Source organism: Narcine bancroftii, chromosome 4 (genome assembly GCF_036971445.1).
Source record: "Narcine bancroftii isolate sNarBan1 chromosome 4, sNarBan1.hap1, whole genome shotgun sequence".
Lineage (NCBI taxonomy): Eukaryota > Metazoa > Chordata > Chondrichthyes > Torpediniformes > Narcinidae > Narcine > Narcine bancroftii.
Window position 1 is genome coordinate 313,600,039 of NC_091472.1, and position 22,620 is coordinate 313,622,658.

Sequence of the window (22,620 nt, forward strand, 5' to 3'; positions counted from 1 at the left end):
ATGGAGAGGGAAGCAGGGCTAATTCCTTTTTTCTCATATTTTCTTACGACATAGAAAGGGGCCATTCATCCCATCTATTCTAGCTTTCAGAGCAATTCCAGCAAAGTCATTCCCCAAATCCTTTTCCAATGACACAGTCTCTCCTACACATTCATCGATTTCCACAACTCCTCCCCCCACTTCCTTCCCTAATTCTCTGACTACTCATCTATTTCATAGTAATTTACAGAAAACAATGAACCTACCACCGTCTAGTTTGCATGTGGGTGAAAATCGGATCGGCCAGGTAAAAGCCACGTGAGAATGCGAATCTTAAAATTATAAAAGTAGGGAACATTCCATTCTATATGTTCATCATTCGGCAAGGCTAAAGCTGATTGTGAAGAACACTCCGTATTTGGCAACGAGAGCAAAAGACTAATAACTATTGGGTAAGGAACATAACCCGGTGAATCCAATCCTAAGTGAAACATGAAAGTCTGCAGACACTGTAATTGTAGTAAAATCAGACAGAAATGTTGGAGGGACTCAGCTGGTCTTGCAGCGTCCATACCGACGTTTCAGGCCTGAGCCTTAAAGAAGGTCGGTGATATATCTTTGCCTCCTATAGACGTTGTGAGACCGGTTGAGACCCTCCAGCATTTCTGTGTGTTTTTAATGAATCCTTAGAATCAACTGAAGAAACAGGTGACATGATTGGCGTAACGGTTAGCGCAACACTGTTGCAGCACCAGCGATTGGGTCCAAGGTTTGAATCCAGCGCTGTCCTTAAGGAGTTGATATGTTTTCCTCATGTCTGCGTGGGATTTCCCTGGGGGCGCCGGTTTCTTCCCACTTTTCAAAACATACCAAGGTGTAAGTTAATTAGGCATAAATTTGGCAGCACAGATTCGTGGGCCAAAATGGTCTGTTACTGTGCTGTATGTCTACATTTAGAAACGAAAATATGGAAAAAGGATTGTGAAAGTCAGTTCTGAATATTCTGGAAAGCTGTATGTTTATCTGTATAAATATGCAACTTGTGAACCATGTGGCAGGCTCCCTTGGGGTGAGACTAGCCGTATGTGGCAGTGCCTCTTGCTGTAACAGAGTTCTCATGCTTTGCAAAGCAACAATGAAGGTATAGCTAGGGCAGGTGGAGCAGAGGAGCACACAAACAGTGAGAAATAGGTCAAAGGGAGCAGGAGAAAGGCCACTTCAGTAATCATAGAGTTCTGTAGCACAGAAACACTCCCTTAGGGTATCAAGCAGGTTTCACTGAAACAGCGTGAGACAGGGAATCAGAAGAGATATTCATCACCACAAGCTGGAAATTCACTAAGACATGAAAGTTATGCTAAAATTATGCATCTGTGCTCTGTTCAGTTCTAGGTACCTCGTGGAGAGCATAAAAGCAGAAGACATAGAAGCAGAAATAGGCTATTCACCCCATCGGGTCTGCCCTGTCATTCAGTCATGATTTGGTCCATTTTCCCACTCAGCCCCACTGCCCTGACCTTCTCCCCATAACATTTGATGCCCTGGCTCATCAAGAATCTCTGCCTTACATGCACCCAATGACCCAGCCTCCACAGCTGCCTATGGCAACAAATTCCACAGATTCACCACCCTCTGGCTGAAGAAATTCCTCCTCACCTCTGTTCTGAGCGGACACCCTTCAATCCTGAAGTTGTGCCCTCTTGTCCTTGACTCTCCCACCAGGGGAAACAATGTTTCTACAGGGCACAATCACCGATTCCCCCTACAGTCCCATAGGATCCTTCTCATTCTGCTGGCTTCTGCACCCTTAGACTTGATGAAGGTTTTCGGACTCCTCCTACTGTCGGTGCTCGGCCTACTGGGTTCCCCCAGCAGAGAGTCTTTTGATTCGTTTGAGCGATTCGGGCAGCACGGTGGTTGTAGCAGTTAGCGCAACGCCTTTACAGTGCCAGTGATTGGGACCGAGGATTGGATCCCATGTCATCTGTCAGGAGTTTGTATGTTCTCCTCGTATCCTCATGACTTTCCCCAGGAGCTCTGGTTTCCTCCCACACTTCAAAACATACTGGTGCTGTAGGTTAATGGGGCGTCCATTGGGTGGCACAGACACGTGGGCCAAAATGGTCTGTTACTGTGCTGCGTGTCTACAGTCTTTAAAAAAAATTAAATTCCTGACATTGCAGGGACAGAATGCAGAATCATTTTGAGTTTGAAAGACTGAGAGGACATTTAGATGAAACAAGCAGTCGATACAAAGTGAGGCCAACTTTTCTGGAAGTTGAAGTTTTCAGTTTTAAATTTATTTGTCGCATTAGACCTTGCCCAGAGAGAAGAGCACACTGACAGTCAAATCTAACATTCAGACAGGCGGACAAAGTTGGAGTCAGGAGGCCGCAAGGAGGCTCCGTGGGTGAGGGCTGTGAGAATCCAGTTCCATTTATTTTATTTTAAAAGACGGGAAAGGGGAGGGCAGACTGTGCAGGTGTGTGATGTCAGCACAGCTGAGAGGGAGGTTTGAAGAGGTAAGGAACTCTTACCTTGCTTCTTTCAGAGTAGGAGTCGGGAGATTGCAATTGAGTTAATTGATTAGGGACATTTAAAAAAGGGGACAGTTGATATAGAGGTCAGTGACAGAGCCAGCCATGTTTCTAGTGGCTTTGTTGAGTAGTGGTTGAGGAGAAGTTTTGCTTCCAGTAAGGTAAGATTCTTTAATTAAGTTAATTAACTGAGGAGGCAGTTGTTAGGACTATCCAGTGTTCTGACTGCAGGATGTGGGAAGTCAGGGACAACACCATTTTTTGCTGATGGTGACACCCGCAAGAGGTGCATCCAGCTGCAGCTCTTGATAAACTGAGTTAAGGAACTGGAGCTGCAGCTGAATGAACTTTGGATCATTTGGGGAGTGGGTGGGGGGGTGTCAGCTGGGTGACTGTCAGGGGAGGCAAGAGGAAGAAGCAGAGAAACCCTATGTCTGTTACCATCAATAATAAGTATACCATTTTGGATAGTGTTGGAGAGGATGACCTACCAGGGACTAGTGGTCATGTCTCTGACATAAAGACTGGGCCCTCAGCTCAGCAGGGAAGAGTGGAGAGGAGTACAGTGGTGATAGGGGATTTGATATTTATAGGGACAGATAGGAGGTTCTGTGGGAGAGATTGATTATCTTGGATGGTCTGTTGCCTCCCTGATGTGAGAGTCTGAGATATCTTGCATTGAATTCTCCTGATTCTATGGAGGGAGGGAGAGCAGCCAGATATCATAGTCCATGTAGGGAACAATGATGTGGGTAGGAAGGGTGAGAAGGTCCCTCTAGGAGAGTTTGGGGAGTTGAGTGCAAAGTTGAAGCACAGGATCTCCAGGGTGGTGATTTCAGGATTGTGCCACGTGCCATGTGCTGGTGAGGCTAGAAACAGGAAGATAATGGAGCTAAACATGTGGTTAAAGAGATGGTGTGGGAGGGAGGGCTTCAGGTTTCTGGGTCATTGGGCCCTGCAGCAGGGAAGGTGGGACCTGTTCCATCAGGACTGTCTCCACCTGAACTGGAGGGGGACTAGGTAGGTTTGCAAGTGCTGCTTTGAGGGGTTTGCACTAGATTTGCAGGGGGAGGGGAACCAGAGTGATAGAGCAGGTAGTGAGGTGGAAGAGGGTCAGGGTCATGAGAGGACTACATGTAAAGACAGAAAGTAGAGGGTTTTACATGATAGGAATGATCTCAGATGTATCTATTTCAATACAAGGAGTATTGTCGGGAAGGCAGACGAGCTTAGCATGTGGATTTGAACTTGAGATTATGACATTTATTGCTATTAGTGAGAATTGGTTGCAGGTGGGCCAGGACTGGCAGCTCAGTGTTCTGGGGTTCTGTTGTTTTAGATGGGATAGAGGGGGAGGGATGAAAGGGGGAGGAGTGGCATTACTAGCCAGAGAAAATATCACAGCTGTGCATAAACAGGACAGCCCAGAGGGCTCGTCTACAGAAGCCATATAGGTGGAGCTAAGGAATGGGAAAGGTTTAATGGCCTTGTATTATAGGCCGCCCAATAGTCCGAGAGAATTGGAGGCACAAATCTGTTGGGAGGTAGCAGACTGACGTAAGAAACAGAGATGTGGTAGTAGATGATTTTAACTTACCTCATATTGTCTGGGACTACCATACTGTAAAAGGACTGGATGGCTTGGAGTTTGTCATGTGTACAGAAGTTTTCTAAATCAATCTATAGAGGTACCAATGAGAGACTTGATCTCTTATTAGAGAACCAGGCAGGTCAGGTGGCAGAAGTCTGTAAGTGAGCATTTTGGGTCCAGTGAGCATAATGTCATTAGTTTCAAGTTAATTATAGAGAAGAATTGATCTGGTCCTCGAGTTGAGGTTCTGAATTGGAGAAATTCCAATTATGTGGAATTGAGAAAGGATCTTGGAAGAGTTGATTGGAATAAGCTGCTTCCTTGTAAGGATGTGTCCAGCAAGTGGAAAGCCTTCAAAGGAAAGATTTTGAGGGTAAAGAGTTTGCATGTTCCTACCAGGATTAAAGGCAAAATTAACAGGCCTAGGGAATTTCAAGGGATATTGGTAATATGATTTAAGGAGGTGTATAACCGGTATAGGCAACAAGGACCAAATGAGGTTGGAAAATGTAAGAGAATACTAAAGAAGGAAATTAAAGGCAAAAGAAAGCATGAGGGGGCTTTGGCAGATAATGTGAAGGTAAATCTGAAGGATTTCTACAAAGATATTAAAAGGTTAACAAGGGACCAAATTGGACCCCTAGAGGATCAGAGTGGTCAACTACAGGTGGAGTCTAACAAAATGGAGAAGATCTTAAATAGGTTTTTTGCATCAGTATTTCCTCAGGGAACTGGCATAGAGTATACGGAAGGAAGGGAAACCGATAGTGTCATGAAACATATGGAGATTAAGGAGGAGGAACTGATTGCTGTCTTAGTGAGGGTCAGAGGAGACAGTGAGTCAGCGCCTGGTGTCGGGTGAGAGGACGAGGAGCCAAGAGACAGCATCAGAGGGTGAGTAGAATAAATAGCTGGACTTACTAATTTGGCTGGTCCAATCTATATGTAAATTCGAGCTGGGAGTCGAAGGAGGAGAAGGTCGGAGAGAGTGACGTGGAGGTAAGCAGTTAAATACAAGGGCTTACTGGGGCTTGGGCCTACTCAAATCGGGCTGGGAGTCTGAGGAGGCATCAGCTGGAGTTTGAGCTGTGAGTCAGAGGAGCAGGAGCTTGGAGAGAGTGTCTGGGTTAATTGGTCAAGGTTAATTGGTCAAGGGGCCAGTAAAAGGAGTAAAAGGGGAGGGGGCGGCCAGCGAGGAGCGGCGCACTGAGTGAGTGGGGCACTGAAGGAGTGGGGCTTCCAGCCTTTGGCTCAACAGGCTTAGGCAAAAGCAGGCGAGGAGAAGGGTAAGTGGCATTATTTTAGCTCAGTCATGCCTATGGGGTTAGTGCTTTGTACTGGATGTCAGATGTGGGAACCATGGGTGAGTCCCACCCTCCCAAATAGCCACATCTGCGTCAGGTGCACCGAGATGCAGTTCCTTAAGGACCGAGTTGGGGAACTGGAGCTGCAACTTGAGGACCTACGGCTGGTAAGGGAGAGTGAGGAGTTGATAGATTCAACTTTCAGGGACATAGTTACCCCAAGACCAGATGTGTCAGGTAAGTGGGTAACTGTCAGGGGTGGGAAGAAAAATACCAGGAAAATGGAGAGCACACCTGTGAATATCCCTCTCAGTAACAGGTATATTTTGTTGGATGCTGTTGAGGGAGATGACCTGACAGAAGCTGGCAGCAGTGACCAGGTCGCTGGCACTGAGCCTGGCATGGTGGACCAAAAGGTAAAGAGGAATGCAGTGATCATTGGGGACTCCATTGTCAGAAATACAGACAGGATATTCTGTGAGCCAGATAGGTATGCCCGCATGGTGTGCTGCCTCCCTGGTGCAAGGGTGCGGGATATCTCAAATCGGGTCCAGGGTATTCTAAAAGGGGAAGGCGAACAGCCTGAAGTCTTGGTAATGTGGGTTCCAATGACATAGATAAAAAGAAGGAGGAAGTACTGAAAAAGGATTACAGAGAGCTAGGACAGAAACTAAGAAATAGGACAGCCAGGGTGGTGATCTCTGGTTTGCTACCTGTGCCAAGTGCAACTGAGGACAAAAATGGAAGGTTAAGAAAAATGAATGTGTGGCTGAGGGGCTGGTGTAAAAGACAGGGTTTTGGCTTCTTGGACCATTGGGATCTCTTTGGGGGAAGGCATGACCTCTACAAGAAGGATGGGTTACACCTAAACCCAAAAGGGGTCAATATATTGGCAGCTAGGTTTGGTACAGCCGTCGGGTGCGGTTTAAACTAATTTGGCAGGGGGGTGGGAACCTGTATGATAGGGCAAAGGACAGAAAAGATAAAACAGGAAAAGTTAGGTTAGGCAGCAAAAGTAAAAATCAGAAAGAGCAAGGAGGGTGAAAAAAGCAAATCTGAAGGCTTTGTATCTTAATGCAAGAAGCATTCGGAACAAGGTAGATGAATTAGCTGTGGAAATTGAGATAAACAAATATGATTTGATTGGGATTACAGAAACATGGCTGCAGGGTGGGCAAGCCTGGGAACTTAACATCCCGGGGTATACAATATTTAGGAGGGATCGGCAAGAAAGAAAAGGGGGTGGGGTAGTATTGATGGTGAGAGAAGGGACCGACACGATTGACAGGAAGGATATTAACTCAGAAGATGCGGAATCTATATGGGTAGAACTGAGGAATAGCAAGGGGCGGAAAACGTTAGTGGGGGTGGTATATAGGCCTCCAAATAGTAGTGTAGAGGTGAGGGAAGGCATTAAAAGAGAAATTAGAAAAGCGTGCAATAAGGGAACAGCTGTCATCATGGGAGACTTTAATTTGCATATAGCTTGGACTAGTCAAATTGGTAAAAATACAGAGGAGGAGGAATTCCTTGAATGTTTACGGGACGGTTATCTAGACCCATATGTTGAGGAACCAACTCGGGAGCAGGCCATTTTAGATTGGGTATTATGCAATGATAAGGGGCTAATCAACAATCTTGTTGTGCGAGGCCCTTTGGGTAGGAGCGATCACAATATGATCGAATTCTCACTCGACATGGAGAGTGATGAAATTAAAACCGAGACTAAGGTCCTGAATTTAAATAAAGGGAATTATGATGGTATGAGACGGGAGTTGAGTAAGATTGATTGGGTGGTGTTTATGGGGGAGTTGACTGTGGATAGACAATGGAAAGCATTCACAGATCTAATGGAGAAATTGCAAAAATCGTTTATACCGGTTTGGCATAAAAATAAACCAAAAAAGGTGACTCAACCGTGGATAACAAGGGAAATTAGAGACAGCATTGGGTCTAAAAAGAGAGAGCATATCAATTGGCCAAAAAAAGTTCCACAACCGAAGCCTGGGAGCAGTTCAAGATGCACCAAAGGAGGACAAGGGGATTAATCAAGAGAGCAAAAATAAATTACGAAAGTAAGCTTGCGGCAAATATAAAAACCGACTGCAAAAGCTTTTATAAATATGTCAAGAGGAAAAGATTGGTGAAATCCAGAGTAGGTCCTTTGCAGTCGGAATCAGGGGAATATATAATGGGGAATAAGGAAATGGCAGACCAATTAAATTCTTACTTTAGTTCTGTTTTTACAAGAGAGGATACAAATAACCTCCCAAGGATGTTGGGAAACATAGAGACTAATGCAAGGGAGGAACTGAAAGAAATCAGTATCTCTAAGGACATGGTCTTGGGGAAATTGATGGGATTGAAAGCAGATAAATCCCAAGGGCCTGATAATCTACATCCTAGGGTACTCAAGGAAGTGGCCATTCAGATAGCAGATGCTTTAAGAATTATTTTCCAGAACTCGATAGACTCAGGATCAGTACCCATGGATTGGAGGGTGGCTAATGTTACCCCACTACTTAAAAAGGGGGGTAGAGAAAAAGCGGGGAATTATAGGCCGGTGAGCCTTACATCAGTAGTGGGCAAAATGATGGAATCCATTATTAAGGATGTAATAGCGGAGCATATGACTAGCAGAGAAGGGATCGGACGGAGTCAACATGGATTTACAAAAGGTAAATCGTGCTTGACAAATCTATTGGAATTCTTTGAGATGGTGACAGGTAAAATAGATGGGGGAGAGCCAGTGGATGTGGTGTACCTGGACTTCCAAAAGGCCTTCGATAAGGTCCCGCATAAACGACTGGCTTCCAAAATCAAGGCTCATGGGATTGAGGGCAAAGTATTGATGTGGATTGAGAACTGGCTGGCAGGTAGAAGACAGAGAGTTGGAATAAATGGCTCATTTTCTGAGTGGCAGGCGGAGACCAGTGGGGTACCACAGGGATCTGTACTGGGACCCCAGCTGTTCACAATTTACATTAATGATCTGGATGAGGGGATTGGATGTAATATCTCCAAATTTGCAGATGACACCAAGCTAGGAAGGGTTGTGTGCACGGAAGAGGGGGTCAGGAAGCTCCAGTGTGATTTGGATAAATTGAGGGACTGGGCAGATACATGGCAAATGCACTACAATGTGGATAAATGTGAGGTTATCCACTTTGGTAATACAAACCGGAGGGCAGATTACTATTTGAATGGCAATAGATTAAGAGATGGGGAAGTGCAGAGAGACCTAGGGGTACTTGTACATAAGTCTCTGAAGGCGAGCATGCAGGTACAGCAGGCGGTTAAAAAGGCAAATGGTATGTTGGCCTTCATATCAAGAGGGTTTGAGTCTAGGAACAAAGATACCTTACTGCAGCTGTACAGGGTCTTGGTGAGACCCCACTTGGAGTATTGTGTGCAGTTTTGGTCACCTTAACTAAGGAAGGCTGTTCTTGCAATGGAGGGAGTGCAGAGGCGATTCACCAGGCTGATACCTGGAATGGCAGGAATGACTTAGGAGGAAAGATTGTGCAAATTGGGATTGTACTCCCTGGAGTTTAGAAGATTGAGAGGGGATCTCATAGAGACATATAAAATTCTGGCAGGACTGGACAGAATGGATGCAGATGGGATGTTTCCAATGGTGGGGGAGTCCAGAACCCTGGGCCATGGTTCGACGATAATAGGCAAACCATTTAGGACCGAGATGAGGAGGAATTTCTATACCCAGAGGGTGGAGAATCTGTGGAATTCATTGCCACAGAGGGCAGTGGAGGCAGGTTCATTAAATATATTTAAGAGGGAATTAGATCTATTTCTTCAGTATAAGGGTATTAAAGGTTACGGAGAGAAGGTGGGAATGGGGTACTGAACTTTAAGATCAGCCATGATCTCGTTGAATGGCGGAGCAGGCTCGAAGGGTTGAATGACCTACTCCTGCTCCTATCTTCTATGTTTCTATGTTTAAATCCCCTGGGCTGGATATGATATTCCCTCAGACTTTGAGGGAGGCAAGTGTTGAAATTTTAGGGGTTCTGAGGGATATATTCAAAATCTCCTTAGCCACGGGAGAGGTGCCGGAGGATTGGAGAGTAGCTCATGTTGTCCTGCGGTTTAAGAAAGGCTCCAAAAGTAAACCAGGTAACTATAGGCCAGTGAGCCTGATGTCAATAGTAGGTAAATCAGTGGTTCTCAATATTTTTTCCCCGCTCACATACCACTTTAAGTAATTCTTATTCCATTGGTGCTCTGTGATTAGTAAGGGATTGCTTAAAGTGGGATGTGGGTGGGAAGGTTGGGAATCATTGCTCTATGCCATCGGAACTCTGTAATTAGTAAGGGATTGCTTAAGGTGGGATGTGAGTGGGAAGGAAAGGGTGAGAATCACTGCTCTAGATCCAATTGTTACTGAAATATTTTGCTTGAGAAAAATTGTCATTGGCCCATTTCCTTTGGAGTTCTGAAACCGTGCACATGACGAGTCAATGAGGGATGATTAAAGCAGTGGTCTTCAAACTTTTTCTTCCCACCCACAGACCACCTTAAGCAATCCCTTACTAATCACAGAGCACCAATGGCACAGGGACGCGAGTGGAAAGAAAAAGGTTGAGAACTGTTGTATTGTGGTAACTCCACATCTGATTAAGTTAATTGTTAGGCAAGTGGTCAGAGAAGGAACCCCCCCCCCCCACCCCAAGAAAGGCTTAAATCACAGGAACAAAATAAGCTTCCGTCTCCCTGCTCCCAATCTTACACACAGTCCTGATGTGGAATGTGGGGTCGCAGCTCCACGTTCACCCAAGTTCAGGTGCTGTCTGTGTGGAGTTTGTACGCTCTCCCCTTGTCTTGGACCAACAGGTCGGTCGCCTGACGAAGGCACCCGAAACCCCCGTTGAAACGCCGGCGTCCGGGGCAGTGGAGGAATTGGCTGAGAAGAGCGCGTTGCTCCCACCCCCCTCCCATGGTTGGAGAGGGATTAAACTGCGATCTCACGGCGCCGGGCTCGTCTCCAACAAAAGGAGCGGGAGGCAGGGTCCGCCGCGCACGGAGCGAGGGGGAAGGCATCGCCAACGAGACGTTCAGTCCGGCGTCGCCGCTGAAGTGCAGACCCAGCGAGGATGGTCCCCAACTCCAGCCGCGTCTGTGTGTCCGGGAGCCGGGCGGGCTGAGTGCGGCGCTCCGATCCCCGGGATTCGGAACTCTGAGATCCCTCCAGACCTCCGGCGTCTTTATTTTCACCTTCAGTGTGCATGCGCTATACTGGCGCGGCGGCCAGCGGGCCAACTCTAATATATATTTAATATGATCTTGCGGGCCAGAGTTTGACATGTGTGCTCTAGACCCAATTGTTACTGAAATATTTGGCTTGAGAAAAGTTGTCACTGGCCCATTTCCTTTGGAGTTCTGAAACCGTACACATAACGAGTCCATGAGGGATAATTAAAAGTCGTTTTCAAACTTTTTCACCCACATCCCACCTTAAGCAATCCTTTATTAATCACAGAGCACCTATGGCATAGGGATTACTCAAAATGGTATGCGAGTGATAAGAAAGGTTGAGAACCACTGAGGTAAATTATTGGAAGAAGTTCTGAGAGTCAGAATATATAGGTATTGGGACAGGCATGGGCTAATTAAGGTCAGACAGCATGGATTTATGTGTGGTAGGTTGTGTTTAATGTATTGTGTAGAGTTTTGAGGAAGTTACCAAGAAGATGGATGAAGGAAAGGCTGTGGATGTTGTCTACATGGACTTTAGTAAGGCCTTCGACAAGGTCCCACATGGGAGGTTAGTTCAGAAGGTTAAGACACTAGGTATACATAGAGGGGTTGTAACCTGGATTTGAAATTGGTTGTGTAGGAGAAGACAGCGGTAGTGGATGGCTGCTTCTCAGACTGGAGGCCTGTGAAGAGTGGTGTGCCTCAGGGATCCGTGATGGGACCATTGTTGTCTATAATCATTAATTTGGACAAATGTAGAAAAAGGGATCGTCGTGTTGGCTGATAACACAAAAATGGGAGGTGTTGTGGACATTAAGAAAGATTTTCAAAGCTTGCAGAGGGATTTGGACCAACTAGGAGATGGAGCTTTATGCAGACAAGTGAGGTGGAAGATCAAATTGAGGAAATGTGGGCCCTGTAAATAGCAGGGCAGTGAGGAGTGTGGAGGAGCAAAGAGACCTGGGGTTACCGGTACATTGTTCTCTGAAGGTGGTGTCGCAGGTGGACAGGGTTATAGAGAGCTTTTGGCATCTTAGCCTTAATAAATCAAAGTATTGAGTATAGGCATTAGGATGTTATGGTGAGGTTGTACAAGGCATTGAGGCCAAATTTGGAGGATTGTGTGCAGTTTTGGTCACCTAACTGCAGGAAAGATATCAATAAGATAGGAGTGCAGGGAAGATTTACTAGAATGTTGCCTGGATTTCAGGAACTGAGATACACGAAAAGGTTAAGCCGGTTAGGACTTTTCCTTGGAATGAAGAAGAATAAGGGGGGGATATGATGGGGGGGGGGGGTTATAAAATTGAGGGGTACAGACAGTAAATGTGAATAGGCTCTTTCCACTTGGATTAAGAGAGATAAATTTGGGAGAACATTGCTTTAGGGTGAAAGGGGAAATGTTTTGGGGGAAACTTCTTCACTCAGGTGTGCGTGAAATGAGCTGCCATCTGATGTGGGTGTGAACTTTATCTTGAGTTTTAAGAATAAATTGGATAGATACATGGATGTGAGAGGTCCGGAGGGTTATGGAATGGGAGCATGTTATTGGAACTAGCTGAATAATGGTAACCACAGACTAGAAGGGCTGATTGGCCTGTTTTCTATGCTTCTAGCGGGGCAAAAATAGTTGTAATGTAAAATAAAATTAGTACAAAGCAAAGGCTGCATGAGAGCATTGGTATGGGGTTCATTCAGGAGCCTGATGGCTGCAGGAGGGGGGGAAACTGTTGGAGCATGATTTCACAACCTTGAGCCTTCTCCCTCCTGCACAGGAACAGGGGGAGAATAGTTTCCTGGATGGGATGGGGGATGTCCTTCTGTATGTCGATTGCTTTAGCCAGGCAGCTGTGAATGAAGACCTCAGAGGGTGAGTGGGATGGGGGGAGGGGGTGAAATATGTAGATGTTCTAAGCTGCATTTACCACTGAGCTGGACCAGAGCAGTTCCTGTCCCATGGTGAGACACACCAGTAAGTCTGCCCTTAGTGATGTGTCTGTAGCAGTTGCTGAGGGACACGGGAGCATTGCTGAACTTCCTTAAGGTATGGAGGTGCTTTCTTGACCATGAGGGCAATGAGAGAGAGAGTAAACACAGGCATGGAAGATGAATTTAATTAAATTGCACTATTCAGGCAAGTCAACCTCTCTATCAGTCATTCTCAACAGGGGCCCAACAGCCATGGGAGGGGAGGGGGGGTGAGGTTGTGAGGGTCTCCACATTTAAGTAAAAGCCTTGTTTTCTGTTTACCTCCTGTAACAATTGTTTTTATGGATTTTTTTCATGTAGTTGGTAGGAGAGAAGTACGGAAGAAACCGAAACCAAAACTTGACTGCTTCTCAAGGAAGGGGGCCCATAAATTTTGAGCAGTCTGAGGGGGGGGGGGGAGGGGTGCTATAGCCAAAATGCCTAGTCTACATAACAAAGAATAAAATCTTTGCGTTACAATACAAAGGAAGTATAGGGCCATGCAAGTCAAAAGTGCAGAGAATTCCAAATACGAGACCATCAGAATTAGACTACAAAATGCAGACACAGTGACGCTCCCCTGAGTGGACATTTCTTTTTTTTGGTTTCCCGTGGTGGGGGGGGGGGGTGTCTGGAACAATGATCTGAAATTTGCAAGAGCAACACATCACAAAGCAGCACCCTCATGCCAGGAATTGGCCTTGCCTTCCCCCCACCCTCGACTGTCTCCACTGTATATTTGAACTACCAGTCGTACCCTGGTATGAGTTGATTTGTCTCTTCAGCACATGCTATCTCTACCTTTTCACTGTAACTTGGCACACTTGACATTAAATAATTCCATTCACGCACACGACAAAAGACACTCCAATCCAATGTGAGAATCCCCCTTAAGAAGGGGGAAATCAAAATCATTTGCAACCCAACATTTTGACATTCACCTCGTTTCCAAATCCCAATCCAATCTGACACCTCCCTGCTTTCAGACACACTAGCTTTAATAGCTTTGCACATTTTTCTGAGATTGACGAGGATGTGGCCCGGACTTGGGCCTGAGCTACAGGGAGAGATTGAGCAGGCCGGGGCTTTATTCCTTGGGGCACAGGAGGATGAGGGGAGATCTCAGAGGTGGACAAACTCATGAGAGGAATAGATCGGGTGAATGCAGAGTATTTTGCCCAGAGATGGGAATCGGTGACCAGAAGACATGGGTTTGGGGTGGGGGGGGGGGGGGGGGGTGGTGTGCAAAGAGGAGATTTAACAGGAACCTGAGATATAACTTTTAAACACAGAAGGTGGTGGGTGTCTGGAACAGGCTGCTGGAGGAGGTAACTGAGGCAGGTACTATTGCAACGTTTAAGTAAATAATTGGACAGATACATGGATAGGAAGAATTTAGAGGGATATGGAAGGCAGCTGGGATGTTTTGGTCACTTCAGATTTATTGCCAGAGTACATGACATCACATAAATCCCTTAAATTCTTTTGGGTTAGAGTGAAGGGCCTATTTCCATGCTGCAATGTATCTCTCTCTCTATACTTGCTCGTCCATTGCCAACCGTGCTCCTGACTGCCAAGGTGTCTCTGAATCTCCTTGCACCCATCCACCCCTTTAAAATTTACCCCTTTGGCCAAGCTTTCTGTATTCCTCATGAAAATGTCGTTTTTTTGGGACCAAATTTTGTTTGCTGATACTCCCGCTGGGGTACTTTGAGGGAAAGACACCATAGCGATCCAACTTTTAGCTCCTGGGGCTTTTCAACTGTCCCAAGAGATTAGAGAAATATCGAGATGAATGGCACCTTTCTTCACGTTGGAACATGCTCCCACACTCCACCGTACCTTTGACCTACAGTTTCTGTGTTAAGACAGCTTGTTTTGACAACCTACTGTATTGCCAGATTGCTGGGTAATTACAGTTCTTTGGAAGCTCATTTAGAGTCCTTATCTGCTTGTTTGCTTTTAATTGCCTGGATTCATTACCTTTCCAGCCTTGTGTATTATGAAGATTCTAATATAATGAAGAAGATAAGTGACAAATTTGACTGTGGAAGCCCGGCACAATATGTTGAAATAAACATCCTTTTAATGCTCATTAGTTTCCAGAAATCCTATTAGTGGCCTTGTGAAAAGAAGCTGATAAGTTTATAGCATCTGAGATAAGGAGCCAGTATATAAATTACAGGGCCAGTGTAGAACTTAGCTCACAGCAGCAGGGGTGTACATTGTAAAGCGATACCTCCTGTTTTATGGCGCCTTGCACAAACTGAGGATGTCCTAGAGCATTTGATGGCCAATAATGTGGTTTGTTTTGAAGCGTTGTCAGTGCTGTAAGGTTGTAAACACAGCGGCCAATTTGTACAGGGGAAAACTCTCCCACACCACAAATGCAATGGTGTGGTAACGTGGAAGCTGTTTGTGCCGTGGTGTGAAGTGGTTGCAAAAGCTTTCAAAAATGCGGAGGTCGGCCCAGCAGATTGCCACTGCCGTTCCACCATGGCTGTCCCACTCAGCCCTGCTCCCCCAGCCTTCTCCCCACAGCCTTTGAAACCCTAACGAGTCAGATGCTTAATTTTATTTTAAATTTTTTAAATCTCTTGAATACACCCAAAGGCCATGCCTCCAGCTGCCCGTGGCAGCAAATTCCAGAGCTCTGCCACTCTCTGGCTAAAGGAATTTCTCTGCGTCTCTGTTTTAAATGGAACGCCCTACAATCCTGAAGTTGTGCCCCCTCCTCCCAAGATACAGGAACAGAAGTCGGCCACCTGGCCCGTCGAGCCTGCTCTGCCATTCAGAAAGATTATGGACAATCTGATCATGGACTCAGCTACCTGCTTTGCAACCCTTAATTCCCCGACTGCACAAAAAAGCTATCTGTGCCTTGAGTATATTTTGTGAGGCAGTCTTCTGTTGATTCCTTGGGCAGAAAATCCCACTGATTCACTAGTCTCTGGGAGAAACCGCTCTTCCACATCTGTCTTAAATCTATTCCCCAGAATCCTGAGACTATGTCCCCTCATTCAAGTCCAAACTTTCTCAGCAGGAACCATATAACACCCCCCCCAACCCCCCCCCCCCCCCCCACCACCACCCCCGCCACAGGGAAACCTAAAATTCTTTTCATGTAGTAGGTCGGAGAGCAGAGGTGTAGGTGCCACAACATTTGCACCAGCAGGTTCAGGAACAGCTGCTACCCTCCACCATCAGACTCCTCACTCACAAACTCAATCAGGGATGCATTTAAGGACTCTACTTTAATTATTACTTATTTCTGAATATTTATTTTTATGTATTGCTTGGTCAGTTTGTTTGCATTTCTCTTTTGTACACCTTTACTTGAGTACAGATGTTTACATGACTGGTGGATTGGAGGGCATCAGTGGGATTTGATGAATAATCATTCAGCACAGACAAGGGCCAAAGGGCCTTTTTTCCTGTGCTGCAATGTTCTATGGTTCTAAAGGACATTCAGACGGGCACATGGAGAGGGAAGGTTAAATGCAGCATGGTAAAGACCATTTTGGCCCACGGGACTGTGCCGTTCAATTAACCTGCAAGCCCCAGTACGTTTCAAATGGTGGGAGTAAACTGGAGCCCCTGGGGAAAACCCACGCAGTCGTGGGGAGAACATACAAACCCCTTACAGACAGTGTGGGACTCGAAACCTGGTCCAGTTCTGTTCACTGGCGCTGCAAAGGCATTGCCCTAACCTCTATGCTAACTGTGCCACTCTAACCACTGCTAAGAGGGATATGGGGGAAAAATGCAAGCAAATAGGACTGGCCCAGACAGGCAGCTTGGCTGCTACGGACAAGTTGGGGGGAGGGGGGAGGAGAGAAGGGCCAGTTTCCGTGCAGCTCCGACAGGGCTGGAGGCACTGTTTGATTCCAAGCAATGCCACTAGATTCTTTAATGATTGCAGCATTTTTTCTCCCGATTGTCATTTACCATAGATCATTACAGAACAGAAAAGAGCCCTTTGGCCCTTCTAGATTGTACCATGTATGCCCATCCTTGGTTTGTCCTTCCAAAATGCATATCTCCATTAAATGCCACCTGCCATTTTTATCCCATTTTTTTCCAACTGGTTCAGATTCCTCTGCAAGCTTTGAAAGTCTTCCTCGCTGCCCACTGCACCTACAAAGTTGATTTCAGTTTTACCAGGGCTTTGACACCACAATTCGTCAAACATTTTCATGAAGTAGAGCTGACATCTCTGGACCACAACTCTGCTGGGATTCCTTTTCCTTTCAACTAATAAACATGATTTACTTCAATGTTTGCCTGCCAGTGTTTCCTTTGACTGGCCTTACTAACGATAAAGGAAAGAGATAAAAACTTACCAAAAATGCTGGAGGAACTTGGCTGGTCTTTTCAGCATCCATAAAAGACGCCAATGTATTGCCAATGTTTTGGACCTGAGCCTGAAAAGAGCAACAAACAAAGTCTCAGAATTCAAACAATGGGGGAGGAGTCCAGACCAACAAAAGGTATTAATTGGATATAATGAGGGGAGAGATTAGATTTGATCATCTCCCTGCAAAAGGAGATGGGGAAGGGAGAGATGGAGCTGGGAGAAGAGGAAGCAACTGGATAACGAGAAGTAAGAGTCCCTTCAGAGACAGAGGACATTCTGGCCGGCTGCAACACAGTGTGGTACAGTTGGTGCAGAAAAATAGATTGGAGGTAAGCTCACAGGACTATGAGTGGCAGAGGATCATTTGGTTTCCCTCCCCCTATTGACATGATCTACCAGGATTGTTGTCTGAAGAAAGCATGCAAAATCATTGAGGACCACTTCCAATCCGCACACAGCATCTTTCAGCTGCTCCCATCGAGGAAGAGATCCAGGAGGATCAGAGCCAGTACCACCAGACTGAGGAACTGCTTCTTCCCACGGGCAGTTGGTCCCTTCTAGCTAATTATTTTTTCCCTTTGGTACAAGTTGTTGGTTTTCATGAATGGTCAGTTAGGTAATCCAATCCTTTCAAGATCTTTTTATTGACCAAAATTTGGCTTCTTTTAAACAATTATTTTCTAAGTTTATACTATCTGAACACTTTTTGGATATCTATAGATTAGGAGCCTCTTGAATTTCTTGGTATTGAGACTCCCTCAAGATCTGGAATTAAATATGTTAGAGAAGACTTGTAATTTTAAACTAAATCCTAAAAAAGTTGATATCAGTTCTTTACAAGTCATTATTCTTGTCTAGTGGTCTAGTGGATAAGATGAAGAAACTATGGGAGCAAGATTTTCAACAATTATTTTCTAATCCAACATAGGATTCTATTTTGAAATGGAAAAATTCATCTTCTTTATGTGCCTGACACTCACTATTACAACTGAAAGTAGAACATTCTCCAAAGTTCAATTGACTAAATTATATCTAATATTTCTTCAAAATGTGATAAATGTATAACTGAAGAAGGTTCATTGTTCCATATCATTGGGTCATGTCCTTCTCATTTCACCTATTGGGAAAATATTTTTCATACTTTGTCTTTAGTTGTTAACATTAATGTGACTCCTAATCCTTTAATTGCCCTGTTTGGAATGAGTAAGCCAACTGACTTGAATTGGTCTGGGCTACAATCCCATGAAGTTGCCTTTGCTCTCCTTGCTCAAAGAGCTATATTAGTGAGATGGAAGGGTGCTGTCCCTCCACTACATATTCAATGACTATCAGATGTGATGGTGTGCCTAACTTTGGGGAAAAATAATTAGATGCTCTATTATTGAAATGAACTTTAACTGAACATTAACAAAACAAAAGAGATGGTTCTCAAATTCAGGAGGGCCTGGGGGGGAGGACAATGCTCCCCCGATCATTGATGACTCCATTGTTGAGGTTGTCAACAATATCAAGTTCCTTGGAGTGCACTTGGTGTAGAACCTCACCTTGTCCCTTAACACCAGCTCCATGGCCAAGAAAGCCCAGCAGTGCCTCTACTTCCTTCAAAGGCTGAGGAATGGTCATCTCCCACCCTCCATCCTCACTACATTCTACAGAAGATGTATCAAGAGCATCCTGTGCAACTGCATCACCACCTGGTTTGGAAGCTGTACATCCTTGGACCGCAAGACCCCGCAGAGGATAGTTGAATCAACAGAAAAGATCACGGGGGGGGGGGGGGGTGATCCTACTATGACAGACGTCTACAACACTCTATGCAGGCGAGAGGCAATAAACATTGAAGGGCTCCACTCACCCCTCATGTAAATAGTTCTCCCTCCTGCCATCTGTTTGGAGGATCTGTAGCACTTGGGCCCTTGTGTCCAGATTGGGCAACAGTTCTTTTCCCGAGCCATCAGGCTTCTGAATTCCCAGAACATGTGTGGATAGTCTAACATGGACTGTTACTATATACATCTAAATATTTTAATATTTAACTTGTATTTATGTAAATCTTCTCCGAGGTCCTGGAGAAACACTATCTCGTCTTTTCAGTGTGAGCACGGTATAAACGGACTTGATTTGAACTTTAAGTTTGAGGTCCTTTTTCTTAATTATTTTCATAATTTAAAAGATTATTTAGATCCCATTTTGTGATTTGGTTGTTTTCCCTTAGTCGTGGAACAAGTTTTCAACCATGAAAACACAAAATGCTGGAGAATCTCAGCAGGCCAAACAGTGACTGACATTTCTGGCTTGAGCCCTTCATCAAGGTGTGAAATTTTGTGATTTACATGTATTGAACCAATAACTTCACAAGGGAGGGTTTAGATTATTAGCATCATTTTTACATTACATTCTTTTCTATCTTTTTCAATGTATCATGGGTTATTTGTAGCCATATGTAATAGTTTATCTACTTTATTGGATACTTAACCTTATTACGTTTCTACAATTTTCTTAAAAAACAATAAAAATATTGAAAGAAGAAATAAATAATGAGCAATAACGGTCCTGAAATTAGTCCCTGATTTAGTTTGTCGTTGAGGAGTCTGATGGTGGAGGGGAAGCAGCTGTTCCTGAACCTGGTGGGTGCGAGTCTTGTGGCACCGAGACCTCTTCCTGATGGCAGCAGCGAGAACTTAGCGTGTGCTGGGTGGTGTGGATCCTTAATGATCGCTGCTGCTCTCTGACGGCAGCGTCCCCCCGTAGATGTTCTCGATGGTGGGGAGGGCTTTGCCTGAATTGAAAGCAGAGAGTGGGGAGGATCTCCTGGACTGTGTGCACTACCTTCTTCAGGGGTATTGGTGTCCCTGTACCAGATCATGATGCAGCTGGTCAGCACATACTTTCCACCACACCTATGAAGAAATTTCCAGGGTTTCTAGTGTCACACCAGACCTCTGCAAACTCCAGAGGAAGTAGAGGTGCTTGATGGGATTTCTTCACGATGCCATTCTTTTTTTTAAACTTTATTTATTTGAAAGATCATTAGTAATAATACAGTATACATTCATAAAGACAATTTTGTATGTATATATTTAAAAAAACAAAAAAAGAAAAAATATTTAAAAAAAAAGAGTCCCCTCCCACCCCATCAGCCAGCTCTCTTAAGGAGAGCCAAAAATATATAAATAGAAACTAAAAATATATAATAAATCAAAATACATCTAAATCCATATATTCCAAATATGGTAACCACTTTTTAACAAAGAATAATTGTCATGCAGATTATATGTAATTCTTTCCATAACTGTACAAACTTTCAATTCATTCTGCCACCGCATTATATTAATCACTGTCATCTTTCCATGTACTTGCTACACATTTTCGAGCTACAGACAATGCTAAGTGTACAAATGCAATTTGAAATTTATCCAACCCTAATCCCTTTAAAGGAATCATATAACCCATTAAAAAAAAATAGATGGATCCAGTGGTAACTTAATGTCATATAATTTTTCCAAAGTTAACCTAATTTCTTGCCAAAATGAACACAAGACCAAACAGCATGCAAAAAAAGTACCAGTACATACACCACATATAAAAAAACAAGAATCCAAATTACTAAATTTCTCTGGGGTTAAATACAACTGATGTAGAAAATTATAATTAACTATTCCATACCGCACATTTGTCAATTTAGTAACTCTATCGTGACACGTATCCATCCAATATTCTTCAGGAAAAACAAAAGCTAAATCATTTTCCCATTTAAGCTGAGACTTCTCCCATTCCAGCTGAGACTTCTCCCATTCCTGCTTATCCATATTGTCTTGTAATACTTGGTACATAACTGAAATATAACCCTTTTATGGTATAGAAGAAATCAGACTCAAATTCTGTCAATACAGGTAAAATTATCTCTCTACCATATCTTTCACCAAAGCTCTAAGTTGATAATAAACAAAGAGTTTTCAGCAATATCAAAATGCTCTTTCAATTGATTGAAAGAAAGAAATAATCTTTCTACAAAGCAATCCTGTAACATCTTTATACCCTTACAGTCCCAACTCTAAATGATTATTAAACAATGAAAAAGGAATATAATTGTTATATTTGTTATCTTTGGCTTGGCTTCGCGGACGAAGATTTATGGAGGGGGTAAAAAGTCCACGTCAGCTGCAGGCTCGTTTGTGGCTGACCAGTCCGATGCGATTGTTAAAATATATAAATATATAATTGTTATATAATGGGGTTAAAATTGACAATTTGCCTTTTGATCCAAAAATCTTTTTTTTTAGTCTGTACCTTTAATAGATGTTTTAATATCGGCATATTATATTCCTGCAACAAATTTACATTCCATCGAAACATAAATTGATGCACCTCAACTTCAGAAATACAAGCCATTTCAACTTTAGCCCAACTCAGGGGTTGGTCCAAGAGTACTAATAAATTTATTAGTCTACTAATAAATTTCAACTGGGCTGCTTCATGATAATTTTAAAAATGGTGTAATTGAAGTCCACCTAACGCATACTTCCAAGTAAGTTTATATAATGCTACTCACGGTAATTTACTTTTCCATAAATATTCTCTCATAGCTTTATTTAAATCCTGAAAGAATCCCTTTGAAAGAGAGCACGGTATTGACTGAAATAAATATTGAATTCGAGGAAAAATATTCAACTTAATATAATTAATTCAGCCAATTACAGTTAATGGGAGATCTTTCCACTTAATTAAATCTGCTTTAATCTTTTTTAACAAAGGAATGTAATTTAACTTATATAAAGATTGATTCTCAGCATTTACAATTATTCCTAAATATTTAATTTTATCAGACCATTTCAATTTAATCATATTTTTATATTCTGAATAATCTCCTTCTCCAATTGGCAAAATTTCACTCTTATCCCAATTAACCTTGTATCCAGATAATGTTCCATATTGTAATAAACATTACCGCAAATGCGGCAATGATTGTTCTGGATTTGTCAAATATATCAAAACATCATCTACAAATAGATTAATCTTATACTCTTCATCCATAACTCTCATCCCTTTTATCTGTTCATTTTGTCTTATTGTTTGAGCTCACGGTTCAATAGCCAATACAAACAGGGCTGGTGACAATGGACACCCTTGTCGGGTCAAACGTGTCCATTTAAACGGTAATGAAACTTGACCATTTGTCACCACCCTGGCAATCAGGTTCGTATATAAAGCTTTAATCCAACTAATTAAAAAAAGGGCAAAATTTAAACTTTTCCAACACCTTAAATTTAAAAAAAATCCCATTCAACCCTGTCAAAAGCTTTTTCGATGTCGATATGCATTGACCAAAGTAATTAATTGAAGAATATTATCTGAAGCATTTCAATTCTTAATAAAACCTGTTTGATTAATATGTATTAATTTAGGTAAATACTTGGCAAGTCGATTTGCTAACACTTTCACTTTGATTTTATAATCTACATTCAGTAAAGAAATCGGTCTATACGAAGACACTTTCAACAGGTCTCTATCTTTTTTCGGAATTACAGTAATTAAAGCACTAGAACAAGATTCCAGCAACTCACGGTCTTCAGTTATTTGTTGTAATACCTCCTCAAACACAGAGGATAAATTTTCATTAAAAATTTTATAAAATTCCACAGAAAATCCGTCGTCCCCTGGTGATTTCCC

At 43.5% G+C, this 22,620-nt stretch overlaps 1 long non-coding RNA gene across 1 annotated transcript in view; it reads left to right on the forward strand.

Annotated features, from left to right (window-relative positions):
- Window positions 1–4,935: 4,935 nt before the first annotated feature.
- LOC138760217 (uncharacterized) overlaps window positions 4,936–22,620 on the forward strand; it is a 43,934-nt gene continuing 26,249 nt past the window's right edge. Inside the window, exon 1 of the long non-coding RNA XR_011355514.1 lies at window positions 4,936–5,001. This is a non-coding gene — a long non-coding RNA (uncharacterized lncRNA). The remainder of the gene's footprint in view (window positions 5,002–22,620) is intronic.